Consider the following 16369-nt stretch of genomic DNA (forward strand, 5'->3'; position numbering starts at 1 on the left):
TCAAGAGGATAATGACCAGATGATGTTGTATCAGTGTTTAGTGTGGGAATGTAGATATCTATCAGTTTACTTGAGTTTGGATTTTTTTTTAGAGCTGTTCTTTAATGGCTTTGGAACATTCATTTACTACATTCTCCTCCCACTGGCCATCTTGACAACAGCTGGCTTATGGCACCAGGCTAGCTCATGAAGAAGTCGAATCTGAGTTGTCGAATCGGATCTCCTCGAGCACTATTCACCGACCTTCCTTAGCCGGGTATGGTAACGATTCTTTGCCTGCCTTGAGAAGCTTTGAATTGTTGTTTGGGAATATGTAATACCGAAATAGGCCCAATTTGTGGGTTATGTAAATTCATGCAGTCGATAAGGTTAGTAAATTTCTGTCTTTTGAAATATATACAGAGTTTTCTTTTACAGTTTAAGAATTTCTTATTCCTTTTTTTCTTTCTACTTTAATTTCGTTCTCCATTTGTGTATCTGAGTACATGTGGGTTTGTTTTGTTGTTAGTAATTTATTTTGGTGTAGGCAAAATGAGACACCCTCTAGCGTTGTTTTTGGCGAAAACAAATAGGGATATTATTAGTATATCACTGGGTATTCATTTTTACTCTGTAAATTCAACATGCGTGTGTTTGGTAAGTTACGATGAAGTAAAATGTACTACAAAAGTTGGTAATAGCTTTTTTCATTGATTGGCCGGTGGTAATGCGTATCTCTTTCCCTAATTTTTAATATTAAAAGTAAGCAAAATGATTTGCTTGCATTCTAGGACTTGAACTCAGTAGAACTTGGTTGTATTATATTATTGGTTATATACAGTTTACAGAGATACAAAGTTAACTTTATGGGAATAAATTAGTTGTTTTGATCATAGTAGATTTGGATATGTTTTTTTTATTGCGTAATGCATATATATATTGAGTTGAGTGTATTGGCTTTTACGAAATTGACTTATGTCCATTCTTTGTTTGGTAACTCATATAATGGTAGGGGATTTCATCAAGAGGATAATGACTAGATGATGTTGTATCAGTGTTTAGTGTGGGAATGTAGATATCTATCTGTTTGCTTGAGTTTGGATTTTTTTTTAGAGCTGCTCTTTAAGGGCTTTGGAACATTCATTTACTACATTCTCCTCCCACTGGCCATCTTGACAACAGCTGGCTTATGGCACCGGGCTAGCTCATGAAGAAGTCGAATATGAGTTGTCCGGAATCAGATCTCCTCAGAGCACTATTCACCAGCCTTCCTTCGCCCGGGTATGGTAACATTTCTTTTGCTTTGCCTTGAAGCTTTGACTTGTTGTTTGGGAATATGTAATACCCGAAATAGGCCCAACTGTGGGTTATGTAAATTCATGCAGTCGATAAGGTTAGTAAATTTCTGTCTTTTGAAATATATACAGAGTTTTCTTTTCCAGTTTGAGAATTTCTTATTCCTTTTTTTCTTTCTACTTTAATTTGGTTCTCTATTTGTGTATCTGAGTACATGTGGGTTTGTTTTGTTGTTAGTAATTTATTTTGGTGTAGGCAAAATGAGACACCTACTGCGTTGTTTTGAGCGAAAACAAATAGGGATATTATTAGTATATCACTGGGTATTCATTTTTACTCTGTAAATTCAACATGCGTGTGTTTGGTAAGTTACGATGAAGTAAAATGTACTACAAAAGTTGGTAATAGCTTTCTTCATTGATTGGCCGGTGGTAATGCGTATCTCTTTCCCTAATTTTTAATATTAAAAGTAAGCAAAATGATTTGCTTGCATTCTAGGACTTGAACTCAGTAGAACTTGGTTGTATTATATTATTGGGTATATACAGTTTACAGAGATACAAAGTTAACTTTATGGGAATAAATTAGTTGTTTTGATCATAGTAGATTTGGATATGTTTTTTTATTGCGTAATGCATATATATATTGAGTTGAGTGTATTGGCTTTTACGAAATTGACTTATGTCCATTCTTTGTTTGGTAACTCATATAATGGTAGGGGATTTCATCAAGAGGATAATGACCAGACGATGTTGTATCAATGTTTAGTGTGGGAATGTAGATATCTATCTGTTTGCTTGAGTTTGGATTTTTTTTAGAGCTGTTCTTTAAGGACTAGATATTGTTCAATGAAGTGTGAAAGAAAACAGTCTGGTCTGGACATGCAAGGCTTTAAAAATAAGTGAGTACTTTGCACTCTAGAGAAGGTACTCACAAACTTCATCTATACTACAACGACAAAGAAATAACACTATTCTTTCCTTATTTATGTCTCAATGATCTATACATCTCACTAGTATTTAAACAAGAATGATCATTCTAAAACTTAAACTAATACATGCATAATAATCAAATCATCTTAAAATAAACAACTATACAATGAACTATGATATGAAATGCAATGGTAGGTCCGTTTATGAAACTTTTGGGTAGCGTGCCTAAGTAGGTTCTCACAAGGAATGTGTCAAAACACATAACACTCTGATTTTTCCACTCAAGTTTGCTAACTCCAGTGTGCAGTGGGCACATGTTTCCTTACAATCTCAATGACAATCCAAGGAAGACGAGGTTAATCAAACACATCTACCACTTACTATCACACCAATCTATTCCTAATTAAGCTAGATGTATTTATTAGGTGATACGGGGCGTAGGTGTTGGTTAAAAAAGGAAGGAAATGGATATTCAAAAAGACAAGTCTGAGAAAATAGGGTCTTCATATTATGTAACTAGAGAAAACCTTGCTCTTTTGCTTCTACACTTTGTTTCCATCTTTAGCCTTTATATTTTGGCTTTTTGATTCCTTTTATTCTGTTTTTTTTGAGTTTTTATTTTATTTTATTTTTCTTTTCTTTTCTTTGGATGGATTTCTTTTTCTTTTCTGAAGCAACTAACTAATTTTTGTGTACACAGGTTTTTCTCTTCTCTTTTCTTCACTCATCCTATTTCTCAGACTTATCCAGATAGGTAGGCTGATTTTTTATATATATATATATATATATATATATATATATATATATATATATATATATTTTTTTTTTTTTTTTTTTTATTGGGTAAAGAATTTTTGGTTTGTGAAAAGGCTAATGAAAAGCTCAGTGGGGCGACTAGCGGATAATAAATTTCATATAGGTGTGAATTTCTGGCTATATCGATCCAAAGAGGGCCTAAATTCTCGCTTAGGATATGTTATGGTGATCAAGCAAGTGGATGTGTGATTTCTCTACTCAGAATTTACTTCTCCCTTGTGTTATCACTCAAATATTTCACTCTTATGAGGCTTTTAGGCTAGATGCTCACAGGATATGTATTAAATACTCTAACCTAGGTCTTAGAAAAATACTGCCTAGTACAATCAAAGATGCTCATGCAAGATGTTCGTGAAAAGATGCAATGACTATTACCTATATATTAATTTAAGTTTCAAAAATCATTCTAATGCAAATCTAACGTGAAACTTTTAGATTGTTAAGAGCAGAGAGAAAGAAACAATACAAATATTCCTAAGTGTATAACATAAACTTTTTATTTATATTTTTGAATTCTCTAATTTTTATAAGACAAATAATACGTAATATACAACCTAATATGTTCTTAAACATTTACATCGTGTTTCTATACCATCCCTAAACAATTTGGGAGAAGGGGGTTCATGAAACAATTCAATATCATAATTAAATTATGTAACTAACTAATTTTTATGATTTTTAACATTTTATAAATAAAAGTGTGTAATTTACATCCTAAAAGTGTCTAACTTTTGCAAATGTTTCTATCCCACCCCCAAACAATCGAACGGTTTGTCCTCAAAGTGTAAAGAGATAAGGAAAGAATTTACCATAGAAACGTGGCAAAAATTGGCAGTACCTGTAACAGAAATATTGTAAAGATGATATAATAACATGAAGCACAATTAAATTGTTACGTACTGACTAACACAAACTCTACTTGAGTAAACATGACAGGCAAAGGGTGACAACAAGATTTGAAATGAAATACCAAAATACGCCACCCCCAAACAAAATTGGAAAACTCTTTTTAAGTTTGAAAATTTTTGTTTGGCCTATACTCCAGAAAGTTGGTATTGTACGAAAACTTGGGTCATTAAAAGTCAGATTCCCTAGACTTAATGTGATATATATGTATTAACATGCAATTTCCCATATATCAATAATCTAAATAATTGTGGATCTTTCCATAAATAGTTAACACGGAATGCACCATCAAACATAATTAAGCACCAAGATTTCCTATGACGTGGCTTAGTGGAATGAGAGCGAAGCCTGATAGATCTAGAACCTAATCGAGCATACAGTTTCTTCTTTTTCTTTGAACGAAAAGGTGTCCAAGTGAATGATCGTGAGAAAATGGATGGTTGTGGAAGATATGTAGGGTATGGATTAGTTTTAGATTGAAGGAATGGAAAAAATGAGTGCGTGGTTTTAGCATAAAACTTATTGGTGGCATGGGTTGGTATTATCACACATCTGAAAATGAAGGTATCAGGTGGCTCTTTAGGTAGTTCTTGAGAGGGTGGATCATTACAGGCTCTTAGAAACTTGTCAAATTCCTCATCTAGGTTGTTCGCATCAATATAATTATGGTATTCATCTCCATCTTTGAGGAATTCATCTATCTCGTCTATCGTGAGGGTTACTCCATCTCTTGTAGGGTCAGAAGGCAGGGTGGAAATTTTTTTCTCTAGTTCAGTTATGTTCAAGGAGTCAAAATTGTGATCTTTGTCTTCTTCCATAAGAGGGGTATCTACTAGTATAGGGACGAGATCGTCGGAAGCACTAATGTGATATACAAAACTCTCAATAGACTTAACTTCACCTTCTACAGAAAAACCTAGTTGACTCTGCTTTTGTCTAAACATATGAACTTCCACAGAAAGATTCCCAAAAGAAAGAGTCATTGAGCCATCCCGACAATTAATTTGGGCATTGGCAGTTGCCAAGAAAGGACGCCCTAAAATGATGGGAATGGAATCATGAGAAACTTCTGTGTCGAGAATAACAAAGTCGGCTGGATAGTAAAAATCCTGAACTTTAACGAGAATATTTTCAACTACACCCTTAGGATACTTAATAGAACGATCGGCTAACTGTAAAGTCATTTTGGTTAGTTGAAGTTTTGTTAGACCTAGCTGTTTATATAAATAAAAAGGGAGTAAGTTAACACTCGCTCCCAGGTCTAATAAAGCAGTTGTTATGAAGGTATCACGTAAGGTGCATTGTCTGATAGGACGACCCGGGGGTCCTTGTACTTAACAATTCTGTTATGTTAGGATAAAGAGGGATATTGTTGATTAAGAATGTTTAGGTGGGGTATGTTGGTTTTCATCTTCTTGGTGCACAACTCTTTTAGAAACTTAGCGTGTCCAGGTAGACTTTTTATAGCATCTAGAAAAGGTAGGTTTATAGTCAAATTTTTAAACACTTCCCTAATCTCATCAAAATTCTCGTCCTTTTTAAACACAACTAGTCTCTGGGGATATAGTGCTTTATCGCTATTTTTAGCCATATTATTAGTCTTTGCTTTATCTCTATCCATTTTCCATCTAGGTGTCCATATTGGAACTTCTACAGGTGTAGGGTCTTCAATTTCTATTATTGGGTCTTGTAAGGTTTTCCCTTTTGGTTGTGGTTTAACTGGTATTTCTACAGTTGTAGGGTCTTCAGTTTCTATTATAGTATTTGGTATGGTTTCATTTTCAGCTTCTGTTTGCGGGTGGTCTTCAGGCATAGTTACTTTATTCTCAACTACTTTCCCTAAACGAAGGGTAGTGACTGCCTATAGGTCCCCTTGGTTTATATTACCATTACAGTGAATACTATTTATTTCAAAGGCGGTGTTTGTTGACTTAGGATTAGGTACTGCTTGACCTGGAAACATGCCTGTTTGGTTATTATTTTGGTTAGGAGACATGTCAATAACCTTTTGGCACAGAGACTGCATCATTTGCATCGTTTGTTTCATCATATTAGAGTTTTGATCATGTTGATCTTTCATCAAGTTAGAGTTTTGTTGCATAATTTGATTTTGTTTTTCCAACAAGGTCTCTACTACTTTGTCTGTAGATGGTTGGACTGGAATTAAAGCTTGTTAAGCGTTCATGTCTTGATGTTGATAGTTCTGGGTCATGGGTACTAAACCTCTATTCTAGTCGCCTAAGTTCCCTTGTCCTTGATGTTAAGTTAACTGGTTGAAGTGTGATGGTTGTGGTGGTGGTTGTGCATAGACAAGAGGACAATAGAAGTCAGAATGCTCAAGACTAAAACATACATTACAACGAGTAGAGTTAATGTTCATGACATGAGTAGGTTGTTGTTTAACAGAGATGGCATCTACCTTTTTAGCGAGGGCATCGATAAGAGTTTTAAGCTCGGAATCAGGTTTAACCTCAAAAAAAGAAGGAGTGGAGCGGGAAGAGTCGTTACCTCCCCAATTGTTGTTCCTCTTAGATTGATCTTCTAAGAATGTATAAGCCTCCAAGGCTCCTTTACTAAGAAAACTACCCCCAGTTATGATATCTAGAACCTCCTTATGATGATGTGAAAGCCCCTTGAAGAAGGCACGAACAAGCATATCCTTCGCAAGATTATGATGCGGGCATTCAATGAGAAGATCAGTGAAACGATTCCAGGCCTCTGAAAGGATTCATGAGGATTCTGGAAAAAGAAATGAATCTTTTGAAGCTTTTCATCTGTCTTTAGTGGTGGGTAAAACTGTTCCATGAATAATTGAAAAAGATTAGCCCATGAGTCCACAGAGTTTGGCGTTTGGGCAGTTAACCAAGACGCCGCCTTGTCGGCTAGGGTGAAAGGAAACACCCTAAGCTTAACTTGATCCGGACTTACGCTAGGATGATGGAATGTAGTGAGAACTTGGTCTATCCTACGCATGTGCTGGTAAGGCTTCTTGTGGTCTAAACCATGAAAAACTGGTAACAAGTTAAATATATTAGGGGGGATTCGAAAATCCCCCACTAGGTCTGCAAGAACGATCAATGACTTAGGGCCATCATTTAGGGCTTTATAAAAATCAGAGAGAGGAGTCTCTTGTTCTTTAGCCATTGATGCAGGTGTAGTGTGTGAAATTCTAGATAGGTGTGTTGTATTTATTTCTATAAAAAATAAGCCTGATTATACTAGAATTAAAACTCCTCTGATAAAAGAGGCGAGGAGTGGAAGAAGGAGTACCTGAATGCCGCCTTGCTACGCGTTTGAATAGCGTCTTGTATACGCGATCTCAGTGTTTGTATGATGTTAGAAACACTAAATAACTTGAAGAAATGAAAATTTGGATTGACCTGTGAAAATCGGAACGCTCTCAAGAGGGCGAATGGTGGTCGCTTCGATAATAGGCCTAGGTAGGTCCGCGCTCAGGTCAAGCTGGAGTTCCAGCCGTTTGGGCGCGGGTCGCGCTTGCAGTTAGCCTTGGTAGGGCACGGGTCGTGCTCAGCCAAAAAGTGGATTTCCAGGCGTTTAGGTGCGGGTCGCGCTCAGGTGGAATTTGGAATTCCAGTGTTTTGGGCGCAGGTCGCGCTCAGGTTTGGCCTTGTAAGGGTGCAGGTCACACGCTCGAAAAAATATGAAATTTTTACAGTAGATTGCTTGGACGTCTATCAAGTGGCCTGCAAAATTTTAGATCAATCAGAGCAATGAAAGTCTGTCTACTACCCTCCAAAGTTTGTGAAACAGTTTTCGGACACAATATAAGTAACCGAATGGTTAACCAATCAAAACAGAGAAAAAAATCGGAAAAATATTACTGGAGACTCCTGACAGATCATGAGTATTCCTATAAAAAGTTAAGAGCAATTCGAGTTCTACAAACCCTCCTTATCAGCTGTTGTTCCAGAAATTAAGTGTTTGTAATACTGCAGAAACACACTGGAAACACTCCACTATTTAGGAGGTCAAAACAAATAAAAAACTTGTTAATTTTTTACTGAAAACTCTTGACTTAGGATAGATACTCCTGTAAAAATTTTAAATTTTTTGGAACTGCCTAAGTAACCTTACTCATCTGTTTTTTAAGAACTTACGGTTTGAAAACTAAAATGCAGCACTGTGAAGATCATATTTGTTCACAAGGTAAAACAATTAGGAAAATTCTGAAAATATTCTAATAAATCAATAACACCTTAAATTTTATACCTAAAAATTTTCAGAATTTTCAAAAATTTAAAAATACCTTTAATGCAGTGGTTTCCTCTGTGCATCCGCTGCCCATATGCCTAAAATAGTGAACAGTTCCGAAAATTCACGAAATAAGAATGAAAAATTAAAAGGGTGGGTGGGTAGAGAATGGGGGATTGCCCCTTGAATTCAAGAAATTGAATTCTTGTCTTGAACGAGATTAAGATGGCAGCGGCGCCATTTGATAACCATAAAAACAGTTAAATACTAATATTAATGTTAACAACACTAATACATAATATTACCATTTTTATGCTGTCAATTATATTTTCTTACTCTCTCAAATAGATTCATGCAATATATATAAGAGTACGGATTTGTTCCACTCTTAACTCTCAAGACTTAAACAAATTCAATTGAACAAACACAAAGAACAATGGTGAGAGTAATGATTTGAATAAGAAATTAACTTATTATGATGATACTACGAATTTATACTAAATTAACTAACAATATAATGATGTGAATTTTCTATACTACCATTCCCAACACAAGAACAATAAGAACATGTCATTATAGAATGAATAACAACTACTTATTAATCTAATGAACAATAAGAACAATGATTCAAAATGAATACAAATTGAATTTAAAACAACTAAATATAACTAAGAATTGAATCAATAATCTAAATTGAAATGAAGAACTAATACTTTATTCTAAAAACTAAATATGATTCTAAACTAACTAATTGAATGTAAAAACTAGATCTAGATTTAAAAAAACTATCTCTAATGGCTACCTTCTAACATAACTAACCATGACTTAAGAGTTACGTCTTCTCTTTTGTAAAGGAGGAGACCAGATCCACATTTTCGTGCATGGGCTGAGGAGTCATATTTTGGGCCGGAAAATCGAGCTCAAAGCCCAATTTCTTCAGTCCACAGAGCCCGTTTCAACTGACTTTGACTTCAGAAGACTTTTCGTCCACTTCTCCTCCTTTTATTGGGTCAAGGCATGGACCATTGGAAAGCTCTTTCCTAGCCGGTCGTTTTGACATAAGGTAGGCCCAATTATGAGGTTTGAGTCCAAAGATATGGTCTTCGGAAGTTTTGCTGACTTGTGCACTATTTCTGCCCGCGTTGACTTTTCAGCTTTTGACCAGGCTTTACAAAGGCTTTGTCTCCTTGAATCTTGGCCTTTAATCACAGAACTTCTTAACAACCAACCCTTAGTCCTTTATCTCGCCAAAGTGGCACATTTCTTCACATAATTGACTTCAATGCCTGAAATACATAAAAACACGTAATCAGCATTAACTCTTATTTATTACTCGCATAATTGGTCTAAAAATATAATTATTAAGGGGTTAAAACTACAATTTTGGACTCTTATCAAGTTATTCGGATTTACCAATTTTGTTTTGGGGATATGCCTTGGAAACGATAGCTTACATTCTGAACCTGGTACCTTCTAAATCAGTACCTAAGACTCCAACAGAATTGTGGACTGGCGTGACCCTAGTATGAAACACATTCAGATTTGGGGTATCTCAGCACATGTGTTGGGAGATGCTGATAAGTTGGGATCTCGTACGGAAGTACTCTTGTTTATAGGCTATCCTAGAGGAACGAATGATGGTTTATTTTATAGTCCTAAGGATCAGAAGATTATTGTTAGCACCAATGCTCGATTCTTAGAAGAAGACTATGTGATGAACCACAAGACCCCAAGTAGTATTATTCTAGAAGAATTAAGAGGAGAGACACCCACTACTTTAGTACCAATAGTACAAGAACATGAACCACAATGTGTCACTAATGACATACAAGAACAAGAGGTGCTTCGTCGTAGTGGGAGGGTTGTCAGACAACCTGATAGATGGATTGGCTTGGGAATGTCTTCAGACATAACCACTGATAACCAAGATCCTGATCCCTGGACTTACAATGAAGCACTCTAAGATAAAGATGTAGAATCTTGGCAAAAGGCAATGATTTCTAAGATAGAATCTATGGATTCTAATAAGGTTTAGGAGCTTGTAGAGCCACCCAATGGTGTAAAAAACCATTGGATGCAAGTGGGTCTACAAAAAAAAAGAGGGGCAGACGGTAAGGTTGAAACCTTTAAAGCAAGGTTGGTGGCAAAGGGCTTTACTCAGAGGGAGACCTTTTCACCAGTAGCCATGCTTAAGTCTATCCAGATTCTTTTATCTATCGCAGCTCATTTCGATTATGAAATTTGGCAAATGGATATCAAGATAGTTTTCCTTAATGGAAGTCTTAAGGAAACCATAGCAACCAGAAGGATTCATTGAAAAGGATCAAGAACATCTTGTTTGTAAGCTTAAACGGTTCATTTATAGACTTAAACAAGCTTCTAGATCTTGGAACATTCATTTTGATGAGGTAATCCAATCTAATGGATTCGATCACAGCCCAGACGAATCTTGTGTGTACAAGAAATTTGATGGAAACGTAGTGGTATTTCTTGTGCTTTATGTAGATGACATCTTACTCATTGGAAATAATGTGAAAGTGTTGTCAAACATAAGGGTATGGTTATCAAAGCAACTTGATATGAAGGACTTGGGAGAAGCGGGTCACGTTCTTGGGATCAAAATTATAAGAGATCGCAAGAAAATGATGTTGTGCTTATCTCAGGCTACCTATATTGATACTGTGTTGACTTGCTTTAGCATGCAAAACTCCAAGAAAGGTTTCTTGCCTTTCAGGCATGGAGTTCCTCTATCAAAGGATATGTGTCCCAAGACACCAAAAGAGATAGAGGACATGAAAGCGGTTCCTTACGCTTCGGTTGTAGTAAGCTTAATGTACGCCATGCTATGCACGAGGCCAAACATATGCTTTGCCATTGGCATGGTTAGCAGATATCAGAAGAACCCAGGGCAAGGGCACTAGACTGTGGTAAAACATATTCTGAAGTACCTGAAAAGGACTAAAGATTATATGTTAGTATACCATGCAGATAGTTTGATTCCCTTAGGGTATACATATTTTGATTTTCAGTCAGATAGGGACAAGAGTAAGTCTACCTTAGGTTGTGTGCTTACCTTGTGAGGTGGAGCCATAGTTCGGAGGAGTGTCAAACAGAAATGCGTGTCTGACTCCACTATGGAAGCTGAATATGTGGCAGCCACTGAGGCAGCCAAAGAGTCAGTTTGGCTCTGGAACTTCTTGCAAGCAAGTAAACACATTGAGCACAAGTACCACCTGATACGATCAATCGTAAAAAGAGGAGATGTTACTGTTACTAAGATAGCATCAGAAGATAACCTAGCTGATCCCTTTACAAAGAGCTTAACGGCTAAGTCTTTTGACATGCTTGTTGAGGGGATGGGAATCAGATGCTTGGCAGCATAGCTTTAAGTATAAGTGGGAGATTTGTTAGTAGTATACTAAAAAGCAATGCTTTGAGTATAAGTAGGAGATTGATAGGGTTATATACTAAAAGCTTTACTTTTGTATTAACTCTAATTCTTTATATTTTGAATGATAATCATATGGGCAAATGTTATGCATATATGTTATTAGTTATATGCATGCGTCTAATATTTTATGTTGTATATAATATGGTGTGTGGTGACACACAGAAGATTATATCATCAGTACCTTATAAAGTATAAGTAAACGTTCACAACCTAGATGGATTTGGACAAACCATTGGTACGGTTGTAGTATAATCTGGTATTAGTCTATCTTAACTATAGTATTACACTAGTACACTTCGTGTGTATTGAACATGACCAAGTGAGGTTGTTTTTCTTTATACTGACTATATAAGAGAACAAACACCTCTGTTATTACGGATGCTTGTCCTCTTAATCCGGATATAATAATGGGCACTTACGTGCATTGTACATTGCTTTAAATCATCAATGAGTGAGATTCATTTGTGAATCAACAAACTCGATGGATTGGGTAATGACATTGTATGTAAGGTGTGCTGTTGATTATAGAAGAAATCCGTGACCCGCAGGAAGTCGGGTTGATGATGTCCCTTTGAGGAGCTCATAAGGATTGTCATGTAAACCTTGCAGGTGGATTTATTCCGACATGACAATGAGGTTGAGTGGTACTACTCAAGGACAAAAGAAGTTGATTGATGTAGTTATCAGTAACTTGACTTAATCAACGGGGATTCGATATCTTAAACACGGGGAGATCAACGAGCATATAATATGGAGCCCATAAACGTAATACACGTAATTTGGGATTAGGGCGGTAGTGCAACAATGGCCTTTAGTGGAATAAGCCATTTGTTGACGGACTTGGGCCATGTGTTTTGGGCGAACATGGGAAGCCCAAGCCTGTCAGGAGGCCCAACCCTAATTTCTCCTCATGGTCCCTGTTATAGCCTATAAAAAGAAACCCTTCTTTTTGGCCCTTTTTTTACACTAAGAAAAACTCAAGGTTTTCTCAAGAAAGGTTAGTTCCAAAATCGGTTCTGACCTTGTGATTGAAAAAGGCAAAGAGAGAAAGAAGGGGCTGGTAGATCGTTGCCCATGCAATGTCCATTCTAAGGATAGGAATACAATAGAAGATCAAAAGGTTGCTGATAAACGTAAAATTGAATAATTTACCTACGAAATGAACGATGAAACTCAAAACGTAAGTGAAACTAAACTTAATTATGCGTTGCTATCAAAGATTTCTATACTCTCAATTCTATCGAAATAGAGTGGAGTAAAAAGTTCGTTCCACTCCTAGTTCTTTAGCATTCAAGTTTTCTACAATTGACTAGTAAATCCAAAGTCTAATGAGAGCAATGGTGGGAATTATACTACGATGTGAATTAAAACTAGACGTAATATAAAGATGATAACTTTATTCAATTAAACTAAATAATAATTGAAATCTAAATTAATAAATAAGAATTGAATAACAATAATTGAAATTAGATCTAACAAATTTAAATGAGAAAATCAAAATGAACAAGAAATAACTATTTTATTTATCTAATCAATGAAGAACTATGATTCAAAGAATTAATCTAAAACAATGTATGAAAGTAATTAATTTAACTAATTGAAATTCAAATCTAGATCTACAAGCTATTTTAATGGCTACTTTCTATTCTAGATTATCTAACTATATCTAACTTAAGAGCTAAGTCTTGTTTTATGTAAAGGAGGAGACCAGATCCACAATTTCGTGCATGGGCTGAGGAGCCATGTTTTGGGCCGGAAAATCAAGCCTAAAGCCCAATATCTTCAGTCCACAGAGCCTGTTTCAGCTAGCTTTGACTTTAGTAGACTTTTCGTCTATTTTTTCTCCTCTTCTTGGGTCAAGGCTTGGACCATTGGAAAGCTCTTTTTGAGCCGGTCGTTTTGACATAAGGTAAGCCCAAATCCGAGGCTTGAGTCCAAAGATATGGTCTTCGGAAGTTCTGTTGACTTGTGCACTGTTTCTGCCTGTGTTGACTTTTCAGCTTTTAACTGGGCTTTATAGAGGCTTTGTCTCCTTGAACCTTGGCCTTTATCACATAACTTCTTAGCAACCAACCCTTTGCTCCTTTATATCGCCAAAGTGGCACATTTCTACACATAATTGAGTTCCATGCCTGAAATACATAAAATCACGTAATTAGCATTAACTATTATTTATTACTTGCATGATTGGTCTAAAAGTAGTATTATTAAGGGGTTAAAACTACAGTTTTGGGCTCTTATCAAACCACCCCCAAACAGCACTTTGCTCGTCCTCAAGCAAATATGAGAAATTAGCATAAGTGACCTAAAATGGAGTTCTAACTAATCTCGTTTCACCGAGTGCGATTGCATTGACCATATGCAACAAGGCCTTAAACCACTAGGAATTCCCTAGTGGATGAGTTATAGCCTCCTGAAAGTTTTCCAGTGAAGGTACTCACAAACTTCATCTATACTACGACGACTCAGAAATAAAACTATTGTTTCCTTATCTATGTCTCAATTATCTATATATCTCACTAGTAATGAATACAGAATATTCAAGTCGGAACCTAAGCTAATGTATGCATAATAATCTATCATCTATGAATAAACATATTTACAATGAGTAATACTATGAGATGAACTAGCAGGTCCGTTTCTGAAAACTCGAAATAACGTCCTTAAGTAGGTTCTCACATAAATGTCAAAGACAAAAACCACTATGATTTTTCTGCTCAAGTTTTGCTATTCCAGTGTGCAGTGGGCACACTTTACCTTACAAACTCAATGACACACAAGGAAGCCAGAGTCAATCAAACACATCTGCCACTTACTATCACACTATCCTATTCCTAATTGAGCTAGAGGTCTTTATTAGGTGTTGCGGGGATTCGGAGATAGTATAAGAAGGAAGGAAATGGATATTCAAAGAGAACAAGTTTGAGATAATAGAGTCTTCATATTATGTAACTAGAGAAAACCTTATTCTTTACTTTTGCTTCTACACTCTGTTTCTATCCTTAGCCATTTTTTTTTTCTATGACTTTTGACTCCTTGATTCTCTTTTTGGAGTTCTAACTCTTTATTTTTTTTTTTTTTATTTGGATGGAAACTTACTTTTCTCTTCTGAAGCGACTAACGAGTTCTTGATTTCAAAGGTTATTATCTTTTCTATTCTTCATCTCTATTCTCAAACTTATTCAAAGAATTGGGTAGGTTGATTTTTTATTTTGTTTTGTTTTGTAACAGGGTAAAGGATTTGTGGTTTATGAAAGGCTAAAGAAAGGCTCAGAGGGGCGACTAGCGGAAAATAATTCATAGGTTGGAATTTCTGGCTATATCGATCCAAAGAGGGTATAAATTCTCGCTTAGGATATGGTATAGTGATCTAGCAAGTGGACGTGTGATTTCTCTATCCGGATTTTACTTCTCTCTTGTGTCATTTCTCAAATGTGTCACTCATATAAGGGTTTAGGCTATATTCTCACAAGATTTGTAGAATAAGTATTCTAGCCTAGTTTTCAGAAACTTACTGCCAACAATCATAGATACTCATGTAACATATTTATAGATAGATGCAAGGATTATTACCTACATATTAGCCTAAGTTTTTAAAAACTATTCTAATGCAAAAGCTATGTGAGACTTCTAGATTATTGAGAGCATAAAAAAAGAAAACAATACCAATGTTCCTAAGTGTATATCATACTTTTTATTTATATTTTTAAAATTTTTGAATTTTTTAGCTAGAAAACAAGTGCATATTATATATATCTCTATCCTAACAGATATCTTAATTACTAGTGTTTCTATGGCCCCCACAAATAAGAAGCATGCTTTGTCCTCAAAGTATTTTAAATAAAGAAGGTAGAAAAATACCATTGAAACACGTAAAATTCTGGAACATCTGCAAAGCAAGGTTATAACATACTAATATAAAAAAAAAATTGACGTAACTCTATAAGAGTTCCATCCGTTATGGGGTTAATGAGAAATAGATTGCTTGGGACATAAGCAGACACTAACTGAAATTAAAACTTACTTGCACTCCCGTTTAAACATTGTCCTCCTCATTTCCCTCTTTAAACAGATGAGCTTCTTTCGCATCCTGCCATGCCATGATAACTTGCCAAGCTCGACGCTGTGTGTTGTCAACTTGTGCTAACCTTTCTAGTGTTACTATGTCTGATGGGGTGTAAGGAGCAAGCAAATGAGGTTGCACCTGCCATCCTGGCCAAGTCATTACTTGAAATGAGTGAACCACCCAATTGGTGGGTCTCATGACTTCAACCCTTTTCCAATCCGTGAACTGGGTACATAATTCTGGTAGACAACTGCACAGGATGCGGCAAACCCAAACAGGCATAAGAAGATACTTATGGCGCATGCTTTGGGCTCTCTTAAGACTAGCCACTAATACTCGGGGAATGTCATATCGGTGACGTCCCTCAGCTAAAGCAAAGAAAACGTCACTAGCGGTACTATTTGCAGAAGTAAACTGAAACTCCCCTAGAATATTCATGAGGATGAATAACATGGTGGTGCCTACATTTAGGGACAGGCTACCAAGGGCTATGTTGTAACGCCCTTGGTCCATTATACGAAATACCCCTCCCCCATAATACTCATGGAAATATGTATAGTCATAAAGGTATGAATTATCGGTCATATATCCCCACGTGTGAATAGGATCAGGTATTGGTATTCCCGAAACTAATGCTACCACATACTTATTGAATTCTAGGGTTGTGTCATCAACCGTGATAGAGAATTCTTGTTCTCCATCCTGGTTACA

At 36.0% G+C, this 16369-nt stretch overlaps 1 non-coding gene across 1 annotated transcript; it reads left to right on the plus strand.

The window, feature by feature from the left end:
* The first annotated feature begins 6595 nt into the window (after positions 1-6595).
* LOC147515842 (small nucleolar RNA R71) lies at positions 6596-6697 on the plus strand. The gene has a single exon (XR_015214624.1). It is a non-coding gene; the product is annotated as a small nucleolar RNA R71 (small nucleolar RNA).
* The last annotated feature ends 9672 nt before the right edge of the window (positions 6698-16369 follow it).

This window comes from Coptis chinensis, chromosome 2 (assembly GCF_015680905.1).
Source record: "Coptis chinensis isolate HL-2020 chromosome 2, ASM1568090v1, whole genome shotgun sequence".
Taxonomy (NCBI): Eukaryota; Viridiplantae; Streptophyta; class Magnoliopsida; order Ranunculales; family Ranunculaceae; genus Coptis; species Coptis chinensis.